Here is a 25,628-nt window from a genome sequence, read left to right as displayed (position 1 = left end):
GCAAAGATATGGAATTTGTTTGCCATTTCCTTCTCCAGCTCATTTTACAAATGAGGAAACTGAGGCAAACAGGGTTAAGTGACTTGCCCAGGGTTACACAGTTAGGAAGTATCTGAAGTTGGATTTGAACTCAGGTCCTACTGACTCCAGGTCCAGTGCACTCTATCTACTCTGCCACCTAGCTGCTATGATTCATCTTTTTAGGTTTCTCTTGACAAAGGATTCAACATTTGTTAGGGAGATTATATGGAGGATTCCTGTTCAAGTTGGGCTGAAGGACCGCTGGGGTGTTCCTTGGGAGATTTCTGCAATGATTAATAATAATGATTAATAATGGCAACAAACATTTATGTTCAGGGGTGGGGAATCTGAGGCCTCAAGGGCACATGTGGCCCTCAAGGTCCTCAAGTGTGGTCCTTTGATGGAATCTAACCTTCACAGAATAGATCCCCTTAATAAAAGGATTTGTTTTGTAAAACTTAGCCCTTTATGGTTTGCAAAGAACTTAAAATATATGACAACAATAACCCTGTGAGGAAGGGGCTATTATCGTCTCCTTTCCACAGATATGGAAACAAACTGGGAAAGGATAATGGCCTTGGCCACAACTGTTTAGTGTCTAAGGCAAAATTTGAAAACAGGTCTTCCTGATTCCAAGTATAGCACTCTATCCACTACAGTACTATCTGCCTTTAGCATTTTAAGGTTTACAATATGTGTCCTCCAATTAGAGTATGCAGCTGGGTGGTGCAGCAGACAGAGCTCATGGAGTCAGCACAACCTGAGTTCAAATCCAACCTCAGACACTTAGGAGCTGTGTGACCCTGGGCAAGTCACTTAGGCCTATTTGCCTGAATTCCTCATTTATAAAATGAGCTGGAGAAGGAAACGGCGAAGAATTCCAGTATCCCTGCCAAGAAAACTCCACACAGGGTCAGTAAGAGTCGGACATGACTGAACAACAACCATTAGAGTGTGAGTTCCTCGAGATCAGGGAATATCTTACTTTTTCCATTTGCATCCCTAGAGTCTAGCACCACACAGTCTGTACATATTAAATGTTTTTGTTGGATTTTTTTGTTCTCCTTCACTGAGGGCTGTGTGGTAGATAACATGCCAGACCTGGATTCAGGAAGACACCAGTTCAGATCTGGCCTCAGATATTTACTAGCTGTTCGAGTCTGGGTAAGTCCCTTAACCTCTGACTAATTCACTTTCCTTATCTGTAAAATGGGGCAATAACAGCCCTTTCCTCCCGAGGTTGTTGTCAGCATCAAATGAAATAATATTTGCAAAGTGCTTTTGTGAACCTTAAAAGTGCTCCATAAGTGCTGGCTGTTATTATTATTCATTCATGGCAGGCAGATAGGCCCCATTTTATAGATGAGAAAGCTATGGCTCAGATAGGGGATGAGGCTTGTTTGAGGCCACATTGTTGGTAAATGGCAGAGTTGGGATGCCAGCATTGTGTGAAGGTGGGAAGGGGAAGAGATCCATATTTTTTCCACTTATTTTATTTTTTTCCAATTACATGTAAAGATAGTTTTCAATATTCACTTTTTTGGTGGGGCAGGGCGGGGAAGCAGGGCAATTGGGGTTAAGTGACTTGCCCAAGGTCACACAGATAGTGTGCCAAGTGTCTAAGGTCGAATTTAAACCCAGGTCTTCCTGACTCCAGGGCCAGTGCTCTACTCACTACGCCACCTAGCTGCCCCTCAACATTCACTTTTATAAGATTTTGAGTTCCAAATTTTTTTCTTCCTCCCTCTCTCCTTCCCCTCCCCCCCCTCTCCAAGACAGCATGCACTCTGATAGAGGCTGTACCTCTACAATCATATTAAACATATTTCCACATTAGTCGTGTTGTGAAAGAAGAATCAGAACAAAAGAGAAAAGCCACGAGGAAGAAAACACTATAAAAAAGAGCAAATAGTTTGCTTCCATCTGCTTTCAGACTCCACAGTTCTTTCTCTGGATGTGGACAGCATTTTCCATCATGAGTCTTTTGGAATTGTGGAAGAGATCCATATAATGAAGCTCAAAACTCTATGCCTGCCCCCAGGGAGGTCACAGTTTATATGACAAATACATCATGGACTTCATGGGGACAGGGCCTGTATCTTATACTTACTTCTCTGTATTACAACCTTTGACATAGTATGTGCTCATTGACAGACGATGGCTCTACTAATTGGTGGCCAACCAATCCACAACTGTTACCACATTACAGAATATGCTAAGGGTAATAGAAAGAAGGATGGTGGGTGGTCTTTTGGCAGTGAGGGTTAGCCATGAAAAGTGGCTAGGAATAGGGGCAACGGGAGGAAAGGCACAGAGAATGGAGGTGTGAACGCTAGCACGAAGGCCAGTTTGGGTGGACTATAGGATGGGGGTGCGGGGAGAAGTAATTTATATTAAGGCTAGCAAGGTAGATTGGAGTCAAATTATGAAGGACTTTAAATGCCAGAAGGATTTAGATTTGATTCTAGAGTCAATCAGGAACCACTGGAGTTTACTGAGTAGGGAAGTGATAGAGTAAGACTCATGCTTTAGGAAATTCAGTTTGGCATCCTGGGAGAAGGATGGAGCCTAGGTAAATGATGAGGAGAGGCTTGAGGTAGGGAGCCCAAATTAGGAGGCTATCGTAATCGTTTAGGCAAGAGGTGATGGAGACCTAAACTGTGGTAGTAGCTATGTGAATAGGGAGAAGGGACTGGAGGAGACTGTGATAGAGAGAGAAAAATGACAAGATTTGGCAACTGATGGAATTTGTGGGATGAGGGAGAGTATGGAGTCCAGAATAATCCCAAGACTGGGAAACTAGATAGATGAGAAGATGGATGGCAGTGTCCTTAGCAGGAAATGGGAATGTTTGCAGGAGGGATGGGGTTTTGGGGGTAAGATAATGAGTTCAGTTTTGGACATGCTGAATTTAACATGGAGGTGCAGCAGCTAGAGCGCCAGTCCTGGAGTCTGGAAGACTTGAGTTCAAATCTGCCCTCAGACACGTATGAGCTGTGTCAACCTGGGAAATTAACCCTTTTTACCTCAATTTCCTCATCATAAAATGAGCTGGAGAAAGAAATGGCAAATCACTCCAGTATCTTTGCCAAGAAAACTCCCAAATGGGGACTATGGGACATACAGGTCAAACTATTCAGTGGGCAATGGGAAATGCACAACTGGTACTCAGGAGAGAGACCATGGCTGGATGTATGTATATGTGGCACCCCCTAGTGGCGCCCCTCTTCAGGGGCATACAAGTCACGCATATAGATTTCCCTTCACTGCAGCTTGAAGTGCGAACAGATTTTCTCTGCCTGTCCATAAAGGAGTGTGTAGAAACTTGAGCATGGCAGAGATATCCTCCGCCTGCTCCTGGCTATGTATGATTCATCCCTGGATTGAATAGCCCCATTGGTTGCTGAGCAAGAAGAATTGATGACACAGGTGCCACACCCAGTAAGTAGGAGATGAGGCAGCTTCTGGCTGGCCAGAAAACACATTGTAACTTTCAATCGAGAGGTGGGGGAAGGAAAGGTTCTTTTCTACCCCAACGTAATGGCCCCTGCTCCCAAATGGAGTGTGGACTCAACTAGCCAGGCTTCTCCTGGAGGCCTCTGGATGGCTTACCTCCCCTTTTGTGTTTCCCTTTTCTCTAGAATCAACCTCGTAAGCCTCAGAAGGTCTTGAAAGGCTTGTGGGTGCTGGAGACACCATAGGCAACATCCACTTGATCGGTTGTGCTTACAAAGCAGAAGCAGGACTAGGCTTGCTACAGAGAAAGTGTCAGCATCAGAGATGGAGATCTCTAGAAAAGATCTGGCTTAGATCCCACTTGGCTTCGGGACAGGCCATGGCAATAGAGGTGAAATGGAAAATGGATAATTAGCAGCCAAGCAAACACTTTGTTCCAAGGAGGCTGAAAGGTTGGGCTCCTGAATGATTGTACTATTAGTTACTAGATTCTCTTCTAATCACTTAATTATTCTTTATTGCTTAGCATTCCCTTTCCTGTGTGGGAATAAACCATCTGTGCCATATCTGATTCATGTTTGTACATTGGTTACCTTCCCTCCCCCTTCTTTTTTTTTCTCCCTTCCTGGTTTAGGGGAAAGAGTTGTTCTTGGAGTCAGGAAGATTCATCTCCCATCAAATCCCATCTCTGACATCAACTGACTATGCACTCTGGGGAAAACTGCCCCATTCAGTTCTCTAAGGCTAGAAACTGAAAAGCAGGTGCCGATCTGCTTTAGTAGAAGGATTTTCTGTCTAGGAGTTTCTTAGACTAATTAAATCAAAGATCTAAGAAAAAAATCATTGGTCAGGCATCATGGCCCAAGCTGCTTGTAATCCCAGTTACTGAGGAGTCTGAGAGAATCTTTGGTGACTTCTGAATTGCAGCTGGCTCAACATCAATATGGGGAGCCCTGGGGAGCCCCAGGGAGGGACAACTTGGCCCAGGTGGGAAATATAGCAAGTCAAAACCCCCATGCTGGTCAGTAGTGAGATGAGACCCATGAGTATCCCCTGCACTTCCAGCCTGGGTGAGATAGAGAAACCTGGTCCTTATCCCACTCCCCAAATTGGTAACTTTGGAGAGACATTTCAAAGGATTCATGAGATCAGAAGCCATGTTGCAAAGGGTTTGAAAGAGAGTAAGAAGAAGGGAAATGGAGGTAACAAACGTAGACAGCTATTTCTAGCAGTCTGGCTAAGGCAGCGGGGAAGGATGGTAGGGTCTAATGAAGGTTTTGTTTTAATTGGTTTTTATGGGGGAGATTTGGACGTGTCTGTAGGCAGCAGGGAAGGAGATAATAAAGACTGGAGATTAGAGGCTGGGGTGATTGTGGAGGCAATCTATTGGGGTAGAAAGAAGTGGATGGGAGCATGTGAAGGGAACAGTTGACTTTGGTGAAGAGAAGAGCTACTTTCTGAGAGTTCCAAAGAGGGGGGGAGATTGGAAAGGTTATTGAGAGGAACAGATCAGAGAATCACAAAAATTTGAGAGTTAGAAGGCACCTCGCTGGTTCCACTTAGACGCAGAAGGAATCTCCACTATAAAATACCTGACGAGTGACCACGCAGTCTCTGGGTAAAGACCTCCAAGGAAGGGGAGCCCCCCTACCTCTCAAGGTAGCATATGCCACTTTAAGGCAGATCTCACCTCTGTTTAGTTTTTCTTGGCATTAAGTTTCAACTGATCCGTTGGCATCTTCTATGCAGCATGAACCTACCCAATTTTTCCATCTGATCCTCATATGACATGGACTCAAGGCCTTTTGCCCTCCTAGTCAGCCTCCTCTGGACACTCTCCACTTTATCAGTGTCCTTTAGGCACCTAGAATTGAACCCTGTACTGTAGGTGAAGTCTGATGAGGACAGAGGACAGTAGTGGGACTGTCACAGTGTAAGCCAAGACAGCGCTAGATATTTGGCTGTCCTCTTCTCTTTGATGCTCTCTTCTGTCTAGGTTTTCAGAACACCACCCTCTCCTGGCTCTCCTCCTACCTCTCCCTCTCGGTCTCCTCGGTCATGCCATTCCAACTGCAGGTATCCCACAGGTTTCTATCCTGGACTCTCTTCTCTTCTCCCTCTATAGTAGGTGATCTCATCAGCTTCTGTGTACTTGTCATATCTATGCTGATGATTCTCAGATCTGCCTGTCCTGCTCTCAATTCTCCAGTTTCATATTTCCAACTATCTTTCAGACATCTTGTACCAAATACCCAGGAGACATCTTAAACTCAACATGCCTGAAACTGAACTCATTATCTTTCCCCCTAAACCCTCCCTACTCTTATCTTCCCTATTACTGTCAAAGGCAACACCATCCTCCCAGTTCTTCAGGTTTCCAACCTAGATCCCATCCTCGACTCCTCCCTATCTCTCACCCCCTTCCCCACCATATCCAATTTGTTGCCAGGGCCTGTTAATTTCACCTTTGTACCATCTCTCAAATAGGCCCCGTTTTCTCTTCTGAACCACCTGGTGCAGGCCCTCATCACCTCATGCCTGGATTATTGAAATAACCTACTACTGGGCCTGCCTGCCTCAAGTCTCTCCCCATCCAATCCATTCTCCATTCAGACACCAAAGTGATTTTCCTAAAGCACAGATTCAGAATACATCACCCCCTATTCAATAAACTCCAGGGGCTCCCTATTCCCTTGAGGATCAAATACATAATCTTCTGTTTGGCATTTGAAGCCCTTCATATCATACCCCTCATCTCTACCTATTAGGCGACACTGATCTAATGATACTGGCCTCTATGCCATCCTTCCAACCACAGTCAGTAGTCAATAAATATTTATTAAGCCCCCACTATGTTCCAAGCACTGTGCTAACTGCGGGGGATACGAATAAGAAAAAGAAAGATAACCCCAGCCCTCAAGACTCTTATAGTCTAATGGCGGAAGGCAATACATAAAAGAAAGCTGAAAAGACACCAGAGGGCACCCAGGTGGGAGGGGGGGTGGAGGGGATGATGTTGCACGTCTGAATAAAGCAAAGCAGCTGCTGGGAAGAGTTGGTCAGAGATTCTGAGCCCCCTATAAAGAGAGAGCTCCAAATCTGGGAGGAGTTTTTTTGCTCCACTCTCCAGCCCTCCAATCAGAAGAGAGAGAGGCAAGTGAGGGCATGAGCCAAACCTGAAGCAATCTCTGCGATGATGAGATTTCTGGTAATGAGCGTCTCCTAGAGGCAAGAGATAAAAAACCAAGAAGAGAGCAACGGGTAGGAAATGAAGAGACAGATACTTCATCTCTGGCCGTCCTTCATGCCTGGAATGCTCTACCTCATCTCCACCTACCAGCTTCCCAGGCTTCTTGTAGAGCCCAACGACATTCCCATCTTCTATAGAAAGCCTACCCCAACCTTTCTTCATTCTACTGGCTTCTGTCTTTTAACTATTTCCTGTTTATTCTGTAGGCAGCTTGTTTGTGTACATTTGTTTGCTTGTCATCTCCTCCGTTAGATTGCAAGCTTCTGGAGGGCAGGGACTGTTTTTGGCCCTTTTTTCTTGTTTTTGGTATCCCTGTTACTTGGCATGGTGCCTGGTTCATCGTAGGCATTTAATAAATGCTTTTTGACTTACTGACATCACACTGATGACTCAATTTATGCCAACAGCCCACTCAGATCCCCAGATCTTTGTTCAGATAAACTGTGGTCTAATCATGCTTCCTCATATTGTACTTGTGAAGTTCTTGTTACTGTTTTGTTTAACCCAAGTGCGAATGCATCCCTTATATAGCTTATTAGCTTCAGCCTCAGGCTCTTGCTTGTCAAGATCCTTTTAGACCTGACTCTCTCATTCAGTGTGTTAATATCTCTCCCAGTTTCGCATCATCAGTAAATTTGATGAGTATACTACCTATGGTTTATCTAAGTCAATGACAAATATGTTAAACAACATAGATCCCTAGGGTATTCCACTGGAGACCTCCTGCCATGCTGACCCTGAATCACTAACAACTCCTCTTTGAGAGTACCCATCCGACCAGTTCTGAGCCTAATTATATTACTGACTGAGCCATATCTCTCCATCTTCTCTGCAAATACAGTATGAGATGCTTTATCGAAAGCTTTGATGAAAATCTAGGTAACCTGTGTCTATTATGAGCACCCCCTCCCATTTCCTGGTTTAGTCATCCAAAAGGCAAAGCAGCAAGGCAAATCTGAGAGACAGACGTGCCAGGCAAGTCAAATCACCACCACCTTGACCATCATCTCACCAATGGAGACAGGCCAGACTCCAAAGCCAAAGAGCTTTAGGATAGGCAGAGCTTGTCCCAACCCAAACTATCAGATGTGGTGCTAACCTAGCCCCTAGAGCCATCGTTGAGGGAAGAAATCATTTCAGCACTTAGCACAGTGCCTGGCACATAGTAGGCACTTAATAAATATTGATTGATTGACTAGGGAGAAGAGGCCCACTCTCCTTATAACCCCACACAATAACTGTGACCAATCACTATCAACAACCAGATGGGTACAGAAGCCCTGGGAATGGTAGCACCCTATTCCCCTGGAAAACTGGACCTGCTTCCAGATCAGTCTTCAAAACTGTCATCGAGAGAAGCAGCTCCTGTGGTAAAGTAACCAACCATTTCCACCCCCTGCTCTTCACAGGGCAGGCAAGCCAGCCACACTGAAACAACAGGGGACCCTGAGGAAGACACAGGAGGCAGCGGGTGCCAGGCAAGTCAAACCACCACTATCACCTTGGCCACCTACTTCCCTCAGACCCCGACAAAGACAGCCCAGGACTCTCAGCCCAAGAGTTTTAGGAATAGCAATGCTTACAGCTATGTGTATGTTTGTGCTTGTGTGTGTGTGTGAGAGAGAGAGAGAGACAGAGAGATAGAAAGAGAGACAGAGAGACAGAGACAGAGTGGCAGAGATAGAAAGCATAGAAGATACTCAGAGCACAAGAGAGATGGAGAGAGGGGGAAGGGAAGGGGGTAGGAGGAGAAAGAGAGGGAGAGAAAGAGAAAGGGAGGGAGAGAGAGAGAGAGACAGAAAGCATGAGAGACACTCAGAGAGAGCATGAGAGAGATGGGGGGAGAGAGAAAGGGGGGAGAAAGGAAAGGAGGGAGGGAGAGAGACAGAGAGACAGAGAGACAGAGATAGAAAGCATGAGAGAAACTCAGAAAGAGCATAAGAGAGATGGGGGGAGATAGAAAAGAAGGGAGGGAGAGAGAGGGAGGGGGGAGAGAGAGACAGAGAGAGAAAAGAAAGAGAGAGAGAGAGAGAGAGAGAGAGAGAGAGAGAGAGAGAGAGAGAGAGATCTACCCTCTCCACCACCAGGCCCAAGTGGTTCTTCTATCTTGGGACCTCAGATTTTCTCCTTTCACCAAGTGATCTCACCTAACAGCTTCTGTGGTTCTATTATATCATTCTTGGGAGGACAAGCAGCTTCTTCCTCCGCAGAGCACCCAACTTTCTCTTCTTCAGGAAGAGTCTCCAATCTGTTGTTAAGTTCCTTATGATCCTTTTCCTTCCTTTTCTCCTCTTCATTGCCCTCTTCCATTCTTGATCATCCTTCCACTATACAACCAAGATTTGAAGCTTCACTTCTTTTTCCTTTAGGAATATTGTATCCTCCCTACCAACCCAGACATTCTTGGGATCCCTTCTCCTTCTCCTCCAGGAGGGAGATCAGCCTAGAGTTAGAAAGCTATGGAAGAAATTACATCTGCAGTCACTGCACAATTTCCCCTAATCTCTATAGTGGTCGAGATTTTCAGCCTTGTTTTTAAAAAATATTTGCGCGTGTTTACTGCTCAATCCTCAGGTTAAAACTTTTCCAGCCATTATCCCTTCTTAATAACTTGCCAGCACCCCTCAAATTCCTGTCCTTTGTCCCATCACTTCCACAGACCCAGACGCACCCACGTCTCCTTCAGCCTTAAACCCCTTTCCAGTCTGCAACATTGCCTGTCCACTAATCTACTCCATTAATTTGCTTCACCCTCTATTGTCCTACTCACCTTTTCTTATTTCACTTGTCTTGTCTTGCCAACTACCTTCTCCTTCCCCTTCTGGTATCTACTTCTTCTGCTTCTATTCCCAAATCCTCTTTAATCTTTTTTATATCTTCCTTCACTGTCCTTGAACCTTCTTATTTTTAAACCCAGAATTAGAATCTGAAGCTACTTTGTACACAAACAAGTTGTCTGGTTTCTCAACAACTTTGCGTGGGTTGGCTTTCCATTGGTCTGCTAGCAAGGTTTCTCAATAGAACTTTTGGCTCTTGTTAGAAGCCTTGACAATCCGAGTGAACACACGTCACCGGTGTTTTCTCCAGTTGTACTAGTCACATTTACATCATTGCCATCCTTCTGAGATTGTCCCCAGTTTATCCTGTCTAAATCTTGTTTGTTCGTAGTTGTTGCAAAGCTGTCTGTTTGATGAGACTAAGCTCCTGGTGGTCAGGGACCAGCTTTTGCCTTTCTTTGTGTTCTCAGTGGCACAAAGTAGAGGCTTAATAAATGCTATTGTCTGACTGATTGACACTGAGACCCCAAAGCACAAATCAATGGTAAACGTGGCTCTTGTTCAAACATAGGCAAGTATGAAAGTGTTGTACCAGAAGCAAGCGAGACACACCACAGAGTATAAGTTTTAAGTGGAGAATTTATTAGCCAGCAGCCATTGGGGTACGGCACCACAAATCAATGGCAAATGTGTTGGGGTGATGGCTTGGCTTATATAGGATATGGGGGTACAGAGTGGGGGAAGAAACAGGAACAAAGGTCCTGGCTGATCAAAAGATTCAGTCAGGTTATCGTACTAATGGGATAATCTCATTTACATTCCTTGGTGGAGGGTCGGTCAAGTTATCTCTCAGTGGGATGGTCCTATCTATTGACATTCCTTGGAGGAGCCACAGAGTCCCAGGGGGTTTGCTAAATACCAAAGATATCTGAGTCCATTCTTTCTGGGGGTGCTTGTCAGTAGCTAGGGGTTTCTCAGGGGTTCCTAATTTTCCTTGTATTACAAAAGAAATGCCTGTGGCATTTCTGGTGGAATTGTACGCTGGTGCTAGAAAGGCCACATCTTGACCCCCGATAGCTTTGGGTTCTAGTCTCAGGGTTCCTACCACTAACAAAGGTTGTTCTGTTTGACCTTCGTTTTTGAAGAAAACCATGGCATCGGGGAAATGATGACATGACTTGCAGTTGACTTTGATTTGAGTGAGGCTGTGCAAGGTCACCAGCCTCACTTTCTCCTCCAGAGACATCTGGGTCCAGTGGCCTGATATTCACCAGGATGACTGGAGATGGCCCAGGATGCAATGGGAGACCTGGCCCTTTCAGGCTAATGTCTTTTCAGGTTCTCACTTTGAGTGAGAACAAAAAGGTGTATTTGAAACACTCAGGCTGGGGAGGGAGTGGTGAGAAGGGGGGTAGCTAGGGCATGCAGTGGATGAAGTACTGGGCCTGGAGTCAGGAAGCCCTGAGTTCAAATCCAGTTTCATAACTTACCAGCTGTGTGACCCTAGGCAAGTCACTTAACCTCTGTTTGCTTCAGTTTCTTCAACTGTAAAATGAGGGTGATAACAGCACCTACCTTCCAGGATTGTTGTGAGTATTACATGAGATAATATATGTGAAGCACTTACTTAGCACAGTGCTTGGCACACAGTAGGTGCTATATAAATGTTTATTCCCTTCCCCTTTTCTTGTGGATGAGAGTAAGAGGCATCCTTCTAGACTTGATATCTGTCAAACATAACATTTCCTTGGGTCGCTTGCTCTTAAAGTCTCTGCCTTGGTCAGAATGGATCCTGACAGAGAATCAATGCACTGAAAAATATTTCTACTACACTTTAGCCATCATGGAAGCTTTCTGTCAAGTCAGTCAATGTGCCTTTAAGTACTATATTCCAGGCACTGTGCTAAGCCCTGAGAATACAAATATAAGTAGAAAGAAAAACAGTCCCTGCCCTCAAGGAACTTACATTCTAATGGGAGAGATAACACATAAAAGGAAGCTGAAAAGATGGGGGGTGGGGCAGGAGAAGAGGGAAACAAAGGCACCTAGCAGGTCAAGGGCATGATAGAGAAAGTCCTGAGTCAGTCTGGACAGAAAAGATTCGTGGCTGACCTAGGATCCTTCCTTAAAAGGGTGGTTCTGGGAGGAGCCAGTCAATCTGAGGAAGATCAGTACTACCAAGGAAGGATATTTCCAATATGTGAATTGTAGGGCGGGAGTGAACTTCCAGGATGAAGATTTTTCTGTGGCATGGTGAGGATGCTTTCAGGATGGTAAAAGGAAGCCTGGAGCAACTTGGAGACAATGAGACTCTGGGTTCTGGTTGGATATGCCTGCATACACCTGGTCAAACAAACAGTCACAGCTAACATGTAATGTTTAAAATTTAAATTAAATTTTCTCTTTTTGATAAATAGAAATCTATTTTCTCTCTCCCCCACCTCACTGGAAAAAAGAAAAAAGACAAATTCCTTGTAACAAATTGGCACATTAACGCAAAACAGATTCCCTCATTGGCCTGTGTTCCAAAAATACGTCTCATTCTCAGATTCATCCTGAATCCATTTCGTTCTTATCATCCCCCTCCAGAGATTAAAAGTCAATGTAAAAAGGTTCCAAAGGTTTGCTAGGACTTCTGTGCACAAAATCTGCAGCATGAGTCGGCAATGAATTTCTTTACACATACACCCATACACATGTATGCATACGCATGCACACACACACACATACATGCACGCATACACACACACACACACACACAGGTTTCATACTTAGTGACACCTGCTGCAATCTCAGACCATTCACCTCTGTTTCATACTAGCACTGGGATCCTCTCTTGACCCATGTGTCAAAAGTCATCATGTAGTACTTTCCAGGCTAGAGAGGAATATGCTCTGGTGCTCCATTTGTGGGACCAATCACAGTACAGTGCTGCCCTCCATCAAACTTCTGCCATTGTCTCAATAACAAGGTGCCTTCAAGCTCTTTGTTGTTGATGTTGTTGAGTTGTTTGAATCATGTCTGACTCTTCACAATCCCATTTTGGGGTTTTCTTGGCAAACATACTGAAGTGGTTTGCCATTTCCTTCTCTAGCTCATTTTACAGATGAGGAAACTAAGGCAAAGAGGGTGAAGTGACTTGCCCAGGGTCCCACAGCTATGGATCTGAGTACAGATTTGAACTCATGAAGAAGATGAGTCTTCCTGATTCCAAGTCTAGTGCTCTATCCACTGCACCACCTGGCTGCCCCTTGAGTTCTTTAGTATCACTCAATTCTTTGCTTCTTGGCTTGTAATGCTGAGGGATCAGTCCTTAATCAGCCATATGCTCTTACTACCAGGCTTCTACATATTGGATGGTAAATAAAGTTTGGCTCAATGAAACAAGGTTCACATCCCCTGCTGACGTGCCACCTGATGGAAATCCCAAACTTTCCAGGACACTTCCACTGGACTGTGACCTTCTGCTTAGGGATCACATATAGCTTTGACATGTTTTTTCAATATCACTATAGCTTTGTTGTGGACTTTGTCATAGGGTATATTCTCCAGCCTGTAGTAGTATATGGTGAATTCATAACTGGCTAATTCTGGAATGCAGCATCTAACTTAGAAATGGTCAAAATATGTCAGTAGAATTATTCTCAGCCTACCCTTGGTATTTGGCACCATATATATAGTTTCTGAACTTTTCAGTGTTGGCAACCCACTTCAAAGCTAAGTACTCCAGTTTATATCTGGGATAATCTTGTTGTCAGTCTCCCTGGTGGCAAATATTGTTGTTTCTGGTGACTATACCTGCCAAAGCCTTTAGGCTGGTATCTGTGTGCAGGACAAAAGGCTTGCCTGGATATGCATAGGCCAACATTGGTACTTCCATTGGGCATCTGACCAAATCTTTGAAGGCTTCTTTGCATTTGTCCATCCATTGATCTCCAAATATATCTACTGGTTTTAAAGACAGTTTTGACCTTTCTTGCCCATATGGTCTCTTCTGGCAGGTATGTACAAGTAAGGTCATTCAGAGGTTTATCCATAGCAGCACAGTACTTAACGAATTTGCAGTAATAATCATTAAATCTTTAAAAAGCCATTAGGTCTCCAAGATTTTGTGGTGGGGGGGGGGGGTTGTAGCCAATTCAGGATTGTTTCTATCTTCTCTGAAGGCAGTGTTCATTCTGGTACCATCTTTCATGAGCCACATACTTATTAACAGAGGTTCTGTAAATCAGGCCCCTATCAATTGCTAGTTTCAGACCAACTTCCTCTAGCTCATGCAGCACTTCAATTAGTCTCTCACCATGTTCTTCCAGTGTCTTTCTAAAGACAACAATTTAGATCAGTGGTCATATGGAAAATCATATGGAAACAAGCTGCTAAACCATACATAAGGATCCCTGGGGGGGGGGGGGCACATTGACTTAGAAAATCACATACTAACATTATCTATGTTCTGTTGTATTTTTATTTATTTTGTTAAAGTTTTCTCAATTACATTTTAATTTGTTGGACAATGCATTGTTTTGACACCTCTAATTGCTTGACACCTCTAATCTGGATGTACCAACACTTCCAGGTAGTTCATGTCTCTAACTACTTTGTCCAGTAGCCATTGGAAGGTGGCCAGGGCCCTCGAGATGCCTTGGGGAATAAGCTCATACTGGTGAAATTCAGCTGTGCAAAAGGCAGTGGTCTTCTCTTTGTCTCCCTTGAATATAGGAATGTGATAGTATCCACCAATAGATAAGTCCAAGATTGAGAACCACTTGCTGACTAACAGACAATCTAGTGCATCTTGAACCAATGGCATGGTTTCCTGGTCTACTTTAGTTATTTTGTCCATAGTCCAGTAGTCTACACACATTTATGTCTTCCATTCTTCCTCAGCATCACCACTATAGGTGATGCATGCAGTCTGCTAGACTCTGTGAGGATGAAATTCTTTCAGGAGGTTTCTGAGATCTCCCATCACAGAGAAAGGAAAACTTAGATTATTACCAGAATGGTTGGGAGTCAGTGAGTTGGATTCTGTGGGTTGTTCTGTGGGCACATCCAACATCATATTCACTCAGTAAAATATGTCTGTCCTCCTGCTGAGACTTTGACTCTACCAGTCGTTCCACTCTTCCAGTATTGGAGAATTACCAAAGTCAATGCCTTGGATTTACTCCTGAGTTTGAATACCCAGGACTTTCATGATGTGAACTATCATAACTTGCCTCTGTGCTCCTGTAAGCCTCTGCACAGGCTGCAGGTATGGTCTGAGTGCTGAGTGGACCTCAAGCAACCATGATAGTCAAGTCATTCAATGAAAGATATTTTGATGGATAATAATATATAATAATAATATATTGATGGATAATTTTAATATTTAGATTTCTCAGCCCATGCAAGGACTTAAATTTGGTGGGATAAGTGATAAAGACTATCTGTATCTGGGGAAACATTAGAACGATTTTGAAGTTTCCCAAGAAACTGGTTGGTGTTTGGCCAGCTGTTCCTGAGTACTAGCTTATTGCTATCATCCTGCTAATATTTTGAATAGGCTGGAATTGGTTCCAGTCAGTGCTAGTGGCACCTTGTTGTAAATTGGTGGGTCTGGACACACCTGAGTCATAGTGTCCACCTTCTTGTGGACACCAACCAGTTTCTTGTGAAACTTCAAGATCATTCTAGTGTTTCCCCAGACATAGGTAGTCTTTATCACTTATCCCACCAAGTTTAAGTCCTTGCATGGGCTGAGAAATCTAAATATCAAAATTATTCTTCAAACTATATTATTATTATTATATATTATTATTTGTCAAAATATCTTTCATAGAATGACTTGACTATGATGGTTACTTGAGGCAGTATGTCAGGCACAGCAGTATGATCCACCTTTTCAATCTTCACTCTCCCGGAGTCTTGCCACAACCATATTGCATGTGTTCATCATATAATTCTAGGCTATGTGGCCTTAGGGACCTATACAAAGGTAAGAGCTGTTCTTTTAAAACTCTCTATCAATCTGCTTCTTTTTTGTGACTCTGGTGCCTACTGATGCTGTAGTGTACCTGACATCTGGCTCTACAGGCTTCCTATGACTGTTCTTCTGGCTCTTGACCTGAAAATATTTGTGATTTGGACTCATAGTATAGAAGATCTGACTTTGGGCTTACCTTCCAAGGAAGTATCATTTTTAGATTTAAACATGACTCTCTGTTTCTCTGCGGGAATGCCTTCTTTCCTCAGGGGAGCTCCCACTTTTCTAAGCAGCATCTCTTCTTCAGAAGGTGACCTGCAGATTAGTTCTCAGGTGCCATTTCCTACTATTAGTACACAGGGAATGTTTGAACAATCAAATTCAAATTTGATTAGTTCACAGAGTGCTTCCTAGATTCTTTATGTTACTAAACATTCCTCTGCAATCTTCCAAGTTTTCATATTCCTTTATAATATCTTATAGTCTTATTATATATATAGTCTATGATAGTCTTATTATCTGTGTCTGTTCCTAATATTAAGAGGATTCTATGACTTTCAGTACTTACAATGTGACAATTCATTACATCCACTTTAGTGAGTTCACTAGGATTTTTAGTCATCTTCTGTCTGTTCCCAATGTTGTTGTTGCTGTCCAGTCATTTCAGTTGTGTCTGACTCTGAGACCCAGTAAGTTCGGGATTTTCTTGGCAAAGATACTGGAGTGGTTTGCCATTTTCTTCCCTAGCTCCTTTTACAGATGAGGAAACTGAGGAAACAGGGTTAAGTGACTTGCCCAAGGTCACACAGCTAGTAAGTGTCTGAGGCCAGACTTGAACTCATGAAGTTGAGTCTTCCTGATTCCAAGTCCAGTGCTCTACCCACTGTGCCACCTAGCTGCGCATTCCTAATATTAGATGACTTCTATGATTTACAATGTGAAAGCACATTGAATTGTCTTTAGCCTGTATCGTTTAAAGAGATTTTCCCATGTTTAATGTATTCAAATAAGCCAGTAATGCTAACGTGAGCAGTAAACATGCCAAATAATATCACCATTGCACAATAAGCCGGGTTATAGTCAATTAATATGTGGTGGGTAAGCAAATGTACAAATTGACATCAACGTCAGGCTCACAAAAATAGCATCAGCAACTTTCCTTTGTGTGCCAACACATAGCAAAGAAACAAGCAAACATCTTGAGGTCAGGCAGAACCCTTACTCATCATGCTCAAAGCCATGTGAACTGGATGCCTCATTAGCATACTACATCCATAAAACCCTTTGCTAATTAGCATTTTCTTGATGGATAGATTACAGAAGACAGAATCGTCCCTAAAGAAGCTGAGAACAACGCCCAACAAAATGGAAAATAAAATGGAAATAAAACAGGACTTGCTGGAAATCAGAAGTATAAAAATTACAGTTTACAAAAAAATCACATTGCTATAAAAGGAAATATATATGTGCATCCAAAAATAAAAACAAAACAGAAAATGCATTCATAAGGAATTGGAGGGATAACTGGCTCAAAGTAGAGAAAAGAAAAGACTAAGGAAAATAAAGTTTCCAAAGTGGGGAGGTAGAAATTCCATTGGAGGCCAAACAAAATAAAGCAAAACATAAAGTAGACAAAGATCAAATGGGATTTAATGGGGAGGAAATCAATGAATAAGCACAAAGATATTTTAAAATTAAACAATGGAGACATAAAAGTACAAAAAAAGTTAACAAGGCAAAATTTCCTTTAGCCAAAATCAACAAAAGCTCAAAACTCAAAACCACCACTAAAATCCTGATCTCAAGAGAAGATTAAAATAACCTTTACAAAAATGCTAAAATATAAATTTCACTAAGAGAGGAGAAAGCAACAGGAAAAAGAAAAAAATAACATTTCAAAAATTAATACCCAAGGATGAAGTCTCCATATGTAGCATGACTGCAGATAGTAAAGCACGGGGTACCCCACCTCTAAGGGGAGTGAGGGGTGAGCTCAGTGGAATACAGTCACCCCACAGAGGTTTGGTTCTTCTTGGATTCCACTTGGGTATGCCTTGAGGGCTTACCTTGATTAGGTCTAGGGTATATACATATTCTATGGCTCTCTGGTTATCACTTCTCCTGTTTATTGGAAACTAGCAATTTGCCTAGATGTATGATATTAACTCATCTCTCTTGCTTTTGGGACTACCATAAGGAATTTGTGTCCACTCTTCCCTTCTCAGCTCATACTGAAGCAGGGTTGTGTCAGCTGTGTGGTCCTTGAATAACCTGTTCCTGTACTGCTCAGGAGCTAAGAATGGTTTTGACAAACTTTATTTTAAAACATAAAGATCATTCTTAGCTCTTGGGCTGAATAAAAATAGGCGACAGGCTTCATTTGCCCCCCCCCATTCCCACCTGGGAGGTAGTTTGCCAGGCTCTAGAAAACCTCTTAGGTCTCTACTTGTGGCAGCATTAATTGCACCCGATAAGGATTTTGGTGGCCGCTGAATTTTCTTTGTTGATAAGACACAGGACATATATGACCATTGTTGGAGGGGGTGCGGCAGGCACAGAACATGATGGGAGGGCAAACAGCAGGAGTGAGCACTGGCTGCAGCTAGAAGGGCCAGATTTCTGTCTTTTCCTTTTCTAAGGAAACAGGAAGCAGGGTGGGCCTGGTGGTATGTGTCTGGTGATTCCAAGGACCACTCTCCTCCTGTGACCTGCCACATCCTGATGGATCCCTGAAGCTGGTGGCTGGGGGTGGGAGTGGTGCAGCTGGTATCTAGACATCAGTCTTGGCTCAACCCTGCCAGTGGCTCTTCCTCCCACATTGGACAAGAAAGATGATTGAGTTCCCTCTTCCCAGAAGCCTTCCCAAAAGGTGTCAGGAGACACCAGTGAGCAAATCTGCTTGGACTTCCTGTATCTATAGCATTGCTATTTGAGCCGGGGACCCAGCTTTGTCTCATTTGAGCCTCACAACAATGATGTGAGGGAAGTATTGCAGAGATGACAGCTCACTTTACAGATGAGAAACTGAGATTTAGTATGTAGGACTGTGTCAGATGGAGGATTCAAATCCTTCCCTTCCTGATTCCAAGTCCAACACTCTTCCACTGAGTCAGATTGCTGAGGCCATTAAATGTCAGGTCAAGGAATTTGTATTTTATCCTAAAGGCAATGGGGAGCCAGTGAAGACTTCGGAGAAGAGAAGTCAGGCCTTTGCCTTAAAAAGATAATTTTGGCAGCAGTGAATGGGGGATGGATTGAGGGCATGGGAGACTGAAAGCAAGTAGACTAAGGAGCTCTTACAGTAGTCCTAATGAGAGAGGATGACAGCTTGAGTTAAGGAGGTAGCCATGAAGGAGCTGGGGGAAGGGAATAAGCATTTATTAAGCACCTACTATGTAACAGGCACCGTGCTAAGTGTTTTACAAAAATTATCTCCTTAGATCATTCCATGAGAGTAGAAACTCAGAAGTGGTAGACACAACTTTTTAAAAAAAAACTAGAGCTCTTACAAACCCAGTATCTGTACTGTACAATATTCTCAGTACATACAAGGTTCTGCTTCTTAGGGTATGGTAGGAAAGGAGAACGTCTACTATTTCTACTACTGCTACTTCTATTTCTATTACTACTACTACCACCACTACTACCACTACTACTGTTCCCTTGTTTATCCTTCATTTTGGAAGAGGACCAATGACATCACAGGGAGATGTCTTGACTTGCTCGTGAATTAGATTTAAGTGAGACAGAGTTTCACAAAGTCATCAGCCTCACTCTCTCTTCCAGAGTCATCAAAGTCCAGTGGCAGGACAAAAATCAAGATGACTGGCAATGGTCCAGAATGCAGATATCTGACCAAGCTCTAAGCACTCCACAGTGCCTGCTTTGGCCACCTTCATGGCTATTAGGACAAATTGTTCTCATCTACTCATTCCACGAGGAGAAATCTTCACATGCTTGGGGTAGACATTCCCGTAACTCACCAATGGGCTTGAGGGTTGTTGATTACCCTCAACCTGGTTTAGCCCATGTGCTAAGACAATTTAATGGGGTGTGGCTGATTGCAAACACCAAAAGTAGATGAGCAGCCATGAAAAGGGCTCAGCAAGCCCTTATACCAGAGGTGCTAGTCCTCTTTAAATACCCCATACACCCTACTACTAATACTACTACTTACTACTACTACTACCATCCAAGAACTCAGGTCTTCTTGATTTCAGGACTGGCACTCTATCCATTGTGTCATCTAGCTGCTGAGGCAGACAGAAGTTAAATGACCTGCCCAGGATCACAGAGCTGGTATCTGATGCCAAATTTGAACTCAGGTCTTCTTACTCCAGATTCAGCCCTCTATCCAACACCCTGTCAGGAATAATTTACCTATGTTTTTCTTGTACCAGGGAGATAAGAAAGCAAACTGGATTTTAATGCCTGGGGTCTAATTCTAGCTTTTTGGCATATGGCTGCTACCTGCTGGTAGCTCTAAGTTATCTTTCTTGGGCTAAAGAGAAGAGGCAACATTTGGACTAATATAATTTCTTTTCCTTTCTTCCTTTCTCCTTTCTTTCTTCCTTCCTTCCTTCCTTCCTTCCTTCCTTCCTTCCTTCCCTCCTCCCTCCCTCCCCCCATCTGTCTGTCCCTGTTTCTGTCTCTGTCTCTCTTTCTTGGTATTTCTCTCTACTTTTTTTAATACTGAATATATCAAACAACAAATAAAATGCGTATTTCCATATACAGAGTGAAACAGAAAAAAGGGAACAGTATGAAACTGGGAATCTTTATTATGTTCAGCTTGTTTTTCTTTTAAATTGTATATTATCACATGATATAATATTACAGCATATTAATTTTTCTATGATTAGATTATTAATACGATGTATAATCATTTAAAAAATAATTTAACAATGAGTTATATTATGTAATTCAACATGTAACTTTCAAAGCTGTCCTGCTTATCCATAATTCCTTCTGGCCTTTGTTTTATTCTCTTCTGTGCTTTAAAAAAAAAAAACTTCAGTGATCCTCTTTTCTTTTTCTTTTTTTTCTTTTGGCAACCCTATCAGTAATTCCCTTCTCCCCTAATTCCCCTCTCCTTGCAAAATTGAAAAATCAAACAAACCCTTGTAACAAATATGCAGATTTGAGAAAATCAAATTCCCACATTACCTGTTTCCCAAAACATGCATCTTATTCTACATTAGTGGCTTACCATAATTTTTACCTTTGTCTCTGTATAATAATTAAATTCAACAAGCATTTAGATGCTTACTAGGTTCCAGGCACCAAGTTGCCCTCCATTAGCTTCCATTCCATTGAAGGGAAATGATAGATACGCAGATAAATAAATATGAAATAAATGAAAACTCATTTGGGGAGGGCACAAAGAACTAGGGAATCAGGAAAGGCATCTGGTGGGAAAAGACAATAGAGCTGAGCCATGAAGGAAGCAGGCAGTCCCAAAAGGCAGAGGCCAGGCTAGAGAGCATTTCTTGGTGTATGTATGTAAGTATGTATGTGTATGCATATATGTAATATTTATGACACACATTGTATGTGGTATATGTACGTATGTATATATGTATGTATTTTCTATATAATTGGTATATACATATACAGTAAAAAGAGAAAGTGACCTCAGAGGGAAGGCACTAGTGGTAGAAACGTAGGAAAGCACTTCTACAGAAGATGGATTTGTGCTGTCTTGAAAGAAGCCAGGGAGTCCAGGAGGCAGAGCATCCCAGGCATGGAGGACAATCAATGCAAATGAACAAAAGTGAGGGAGATGGAGTATTCTGTGTAAAAAGCAGAAAGGAGGCCAGTATAACTGGATCATAGAGTAAATGGAAGAGAGTCAAGTGTAAGAAGACTTGAAAGGTAGGAAGAAGTGAGGTTATGAAAGGCTTTGAATGACAAATAGAGCATTTCACATTTGATGTTGGAGGTAATACCGAGTCATTGGTATTTATTGAATAGTGTGGTGGCATGATCAGATCTGTACTTTGGTAAAAATCGCTTTGGCAGCTGAGTGGAGGATGAATTAGGCAGAAACTTGAAGTGGGGATGCCAACCAGATGACTATTGCAAGGCCCAGGTATAAGGTGATGAAGGCCTGTACCAGGGCGGTGGCTATTTGAGTAGAGAGGACAGGAAATATATGAGAGATGCTGTGAAGACAGAAACAAGATTTGACAACATATTGAATATGTGTGCTCAATGTGTGAGTAATCAGTAATGACACTGAAGTTACAAGCCTTTGGCGATGCTCTCAACAATAAGAGAAAAGTTGGGAAAAGGAAAGGGTTTAGGGAAAAGATAATGAATTCTGTTTCATGTTGAATTTGAGATACCTATTGGACATCCAGTTTGAGATTTCCAAAAGACAACTAGATATGTAAGACTGGAGCTCAGGAGAGAGATTAAGGCTGGACACAACTCTGGGAATTATCTGCATAGAACCTGAGGGAGCTAATGAGATCACTAAGGCAGAGCATAGAAAGAGAAGAGGACTTTGGATAGATCCTTGGGAGACATCTATGGGGAGTGGGTAAGACCAGAATGAAGATCTGGCCAAGGAGGCTGAGAAAGAACAGTCAGGCAGGTAGGAAGAGAACCAAAAGAGAGTAATGTCTCAAAACCTAGAGAGAAGAGAGTATCCAGGAAAAGGCGATCCACAGTGTCAAGGGCTTCAGAGAAGGGAAGTAGGAGGAAGACTGAGAAAAGGTCAAAGGATTTGACAATTAAGAGATGACTGGGAATTTTGTGGGGTGGGGGGGGGAACTAGTTTTAGTTGCATGATGCAAGCAGAAACCAAATTGCAGAGGATTTCTAATCTAGCAAGAGAAGAGGAAGTAGAGACACCTGGTATGGATGGTTTTCTCCAATTTAGCCTCTAAGGGAAGAAGCGATATGTAGAATGATAGCTAACAGGCATAATCAGAGCAAAGGAAGGTTTTGGGTTTTGTTTTGTTTTTTAAGGATGGAGGATAAATGCTCAGCAGAGTTTGTAGGTGGCAGATCAGGAGACGGACAGTAAACAGGGAGAGATTGCAGATTAGTGACAGCAGAGATGAAAGTGGGGGAAATCTGCTGGAGAAGATAGGAGGTGATGGGATCAAGGGTACATTTCAAAGCGTTCATCTGGAGAAGGAGAAAAGGCCTCTTTGCATGTGAGACAGGGGCAAAGGAGGAGATAGTGGGAGATGGTGTCAGGGGGACGTGAGATGAGGGGAGAAGAGGGTGTTCTTGGCAAATGGACTCAGTCTTTTTTTGAAGTATGAGGCAAGGTCCTCCTATGAGAGGGTGGTTGGAGGGGGTGCCGTGGGAGGCTTGAAGAGACTGTTTGGAACAGCTGTTGTGGTGATCAGGATAGCGAATTGATTAGGGTGGTGTAAAAGGATTTCCTTGCTGCAGTGAGGGCCCAGTGGAGATTATGTAATAAATTTGGTGTATGACCAGGCAGGACAGTTTTGTGATTTTCCCCAACTCTATTCATTCAGCATGTGAATAGGAATGAATGCAGTGAGATGGCGGGAGTAATCCCAGGGTGGGGTTAGGCAAGGCGTGATCTGTGGCAGGACAAGGGAACAGGGGATTAAAGTGTAGAAAATTGTGTAAAATTGATCTGATTCACCAAGGTGTGAAAGACAGCAAAAAGAAGAGAGTGCAGCCGGTGCAGGGGTGATGGCCTGTGAATAAACTAAAGGGTGGTGGGATTGGAGATCATTGTGAGGATGAGAAACAGGGTTAAGGGGCCGTAAGGCAGAGGAAATGGTGCAGTGAGAAAAGATTATGATTATAGAGAGGAATTTCTGAGTTTGTGACCACAGAGATGGAACACGTGTGGGTAATGGCAAGATGGAAGATGAGACCACCTCTGTGTGTAGCTGAGGTGGAGAGGAGGACTAGGTCATGGAAACTGGGGAAACTGAAAAACAGGGAAGTTACTGGTAGCTGAGAGAGCATTAATGGGTACCTTGAAGTCCCCTAAAATGAAGGCAGGTGTTGGGATGGAGAGAAGGACTGTATGTTTTCTTTATTGAAATGACTATGGGCACTGTATTCTGGGTTGCTTTTTTTTAAGTTCTGCTAAATTCACTCCGCATCAGTCTATAGGGTAAATGACTAGACCAGGGTTTTATAGGTAAGAGGAAGAGCCAGAATGTTAGCCCTGGTTTTCTAATTCTAAACCCAGAGTCAGATGTGGGTTCTCTTATCAGGGGTTTCAGCTGAAGGAAAGGGCTTTGTAGAATTTATAGCATTACTTAGAGGCCAGATATTATTATTTTTGTTAATAATGGCTATTTGAGGATCCTCTCCCCAATCCTGATTTGCTAGAAATTGGAGCTGGGGGCAGAAGGAAGAAGTGACTGGGAGGGAGGAGGCTGAGAGAGGAATGAGGTGGTAGTGGAGCAAATTGGGAGGGAAGTAGACTATTGTTACCTAACTTTACCTGACTGCTGGGTTTCCTGGCCAGGCTGGCAGGGGCCCATTGAATGCTCATTGCCTTCCTATAAGATCCAGTTTTCTCCTCTCAGTTCTCCTCCCTTTCCATCAGAATGGGATTAGACCTTGGCATCCTGAGCCCCTGTGACTACTCGCCTTCATCGTTCTGTTATTGAAGTTCCCACACTCAGGGAGTCCCAGGCACTTAGTTCCCATCAGGAGGTTGGTGGGGCTTTGGAGCCCCCTCCTCAAGCTTGGCCTGAAACTGGGCAGGGTTTGCCAGGGCAGTCCCTTCCCCCACCCTTGGTTGGTGTTGCATTTCTCCTTGGTGAGCTCAGCCCCTCTAGGGATCCTGGGCCTGGAGCCAGGACATGAAGCAGCTGCTGTAGTTGGGAACCCTGACCCAAGAACCTGAGAAAGGTCTCACTTTACCCCCCTCCTTTATTGCTCCCCCCAACAAAACAAAAACATAAAATGTGGGAAGGAAATGAGACCTATCCAAGGAGAATAGCCCATAAGCCAAGGTCCACAAGAAGATAGCCTTGTCTCGCCTCCACCATGTAGCTAGTGGCTATAACAGCTGTGCTGGGAACCCAGGATTCTGGTCCTAGAGTGCTAGAGAAACCCTGGGAATCATCCTGCCTGGATTTGGTTCCCTGGGCCAGGGGTGGGGGTGAGGTGGCAGAACTCAGTCAGCTGTGGGTTGGAATGCAGTCGGGCCAGGACTGAGTCTTGGTGACCAGCCCCCTCCTGCCTTCCTGAGTCCAATAAACTGCCTCTGAGCAAGGAGAGAATAGGGAAGGCATTTCTGCCTATGATCCTGAAGAGAAAGAAACAGGGATGTTTAGCTTGGAGGACAGAAAACTTAGTGGGAATATGATATTTAATTTCAAGGCTTCAAAGGGCTGTTATGTGGAAAGCAGGATTAGAGTCCAGAATGGCGGGGAAGGGAGGAAGTGAGAGAGGATGTGGCACAGATGCAGTGTTTAGGGAAAACTGCCCAACAATGAGAGCTGTTGTCCAAAAGTGGAGCAAGTTTTCTTTTCTTTTTTGAAGGCAATTGGGGTTATGTGACTTGCCCAGGGTCACACAGCATCTGAGGCAAGCAAATTCTCTTCAAAGACTTATTAATAGAACCAGGGGAACAATCCATATTATAATTACATAAAGAAAAACAACTTTGAAAGTTTGAACTATTGCTCAGGTGATTCCAGAAGACTGATGATGACGTCTGCTTCCCATCTCTTGGTAGAGAGGTGATGATGTACATTTTTAGACACTTCCAATGTGTGAATTTGTTTTGCTTGTCTAGGCTTATTTGTTACAGGAGAAGGCTTCTATTCGGTTGTGGGAGTGGATGGCCAGTGATAGCGATGCAAAAAAGAAAAGAATGTCAGCAAGACATTTAATTTTTTTTTCTCAATTACATGTAAACAGAAAGCTTCAACATTCATCTTTTAAAATTTTGAGTTCCAAATTCTCTCCCTCACCCCCTTCCCTACCTCTCCTTGAGAAGGCAAGCAATTTGATATAGATTATACATGTACAGTCATGCAAAGCATTTTCATATTAGCCATGTTATAAAAGAAAACAAACCAAACCCCCCCCCCCAAGAATAATGAAGTAAAAAAAAAAAAGGTGGCTTCACTCTGCATTCAGGCTCCATCAATTCCTTCTCTGGAGGTACATAATATTTTTCATCATAAGTCCTTCAGAG

This window comes from Trichosurus vulpecula, chromosome 1, assembly GCF_011100635.1.
Source record: "Trichosurus vulpecula isolate mTriVul1 chromosome 1, mTriVul1.pri, whole genome shotgun sequence".
In the NCBI taxonomy this organism is placed as follows: Eukaryota; Metazoa; Chordata; class Mammalia; order Diprotodontia; family Phalangeridae; genus Trichosurus; species Trichosurus vulpecula.
The sequence above is the reverse complement of the archived record's forward strand: the minus strand, read 5'-3'. Positions refer to the sequence as shown.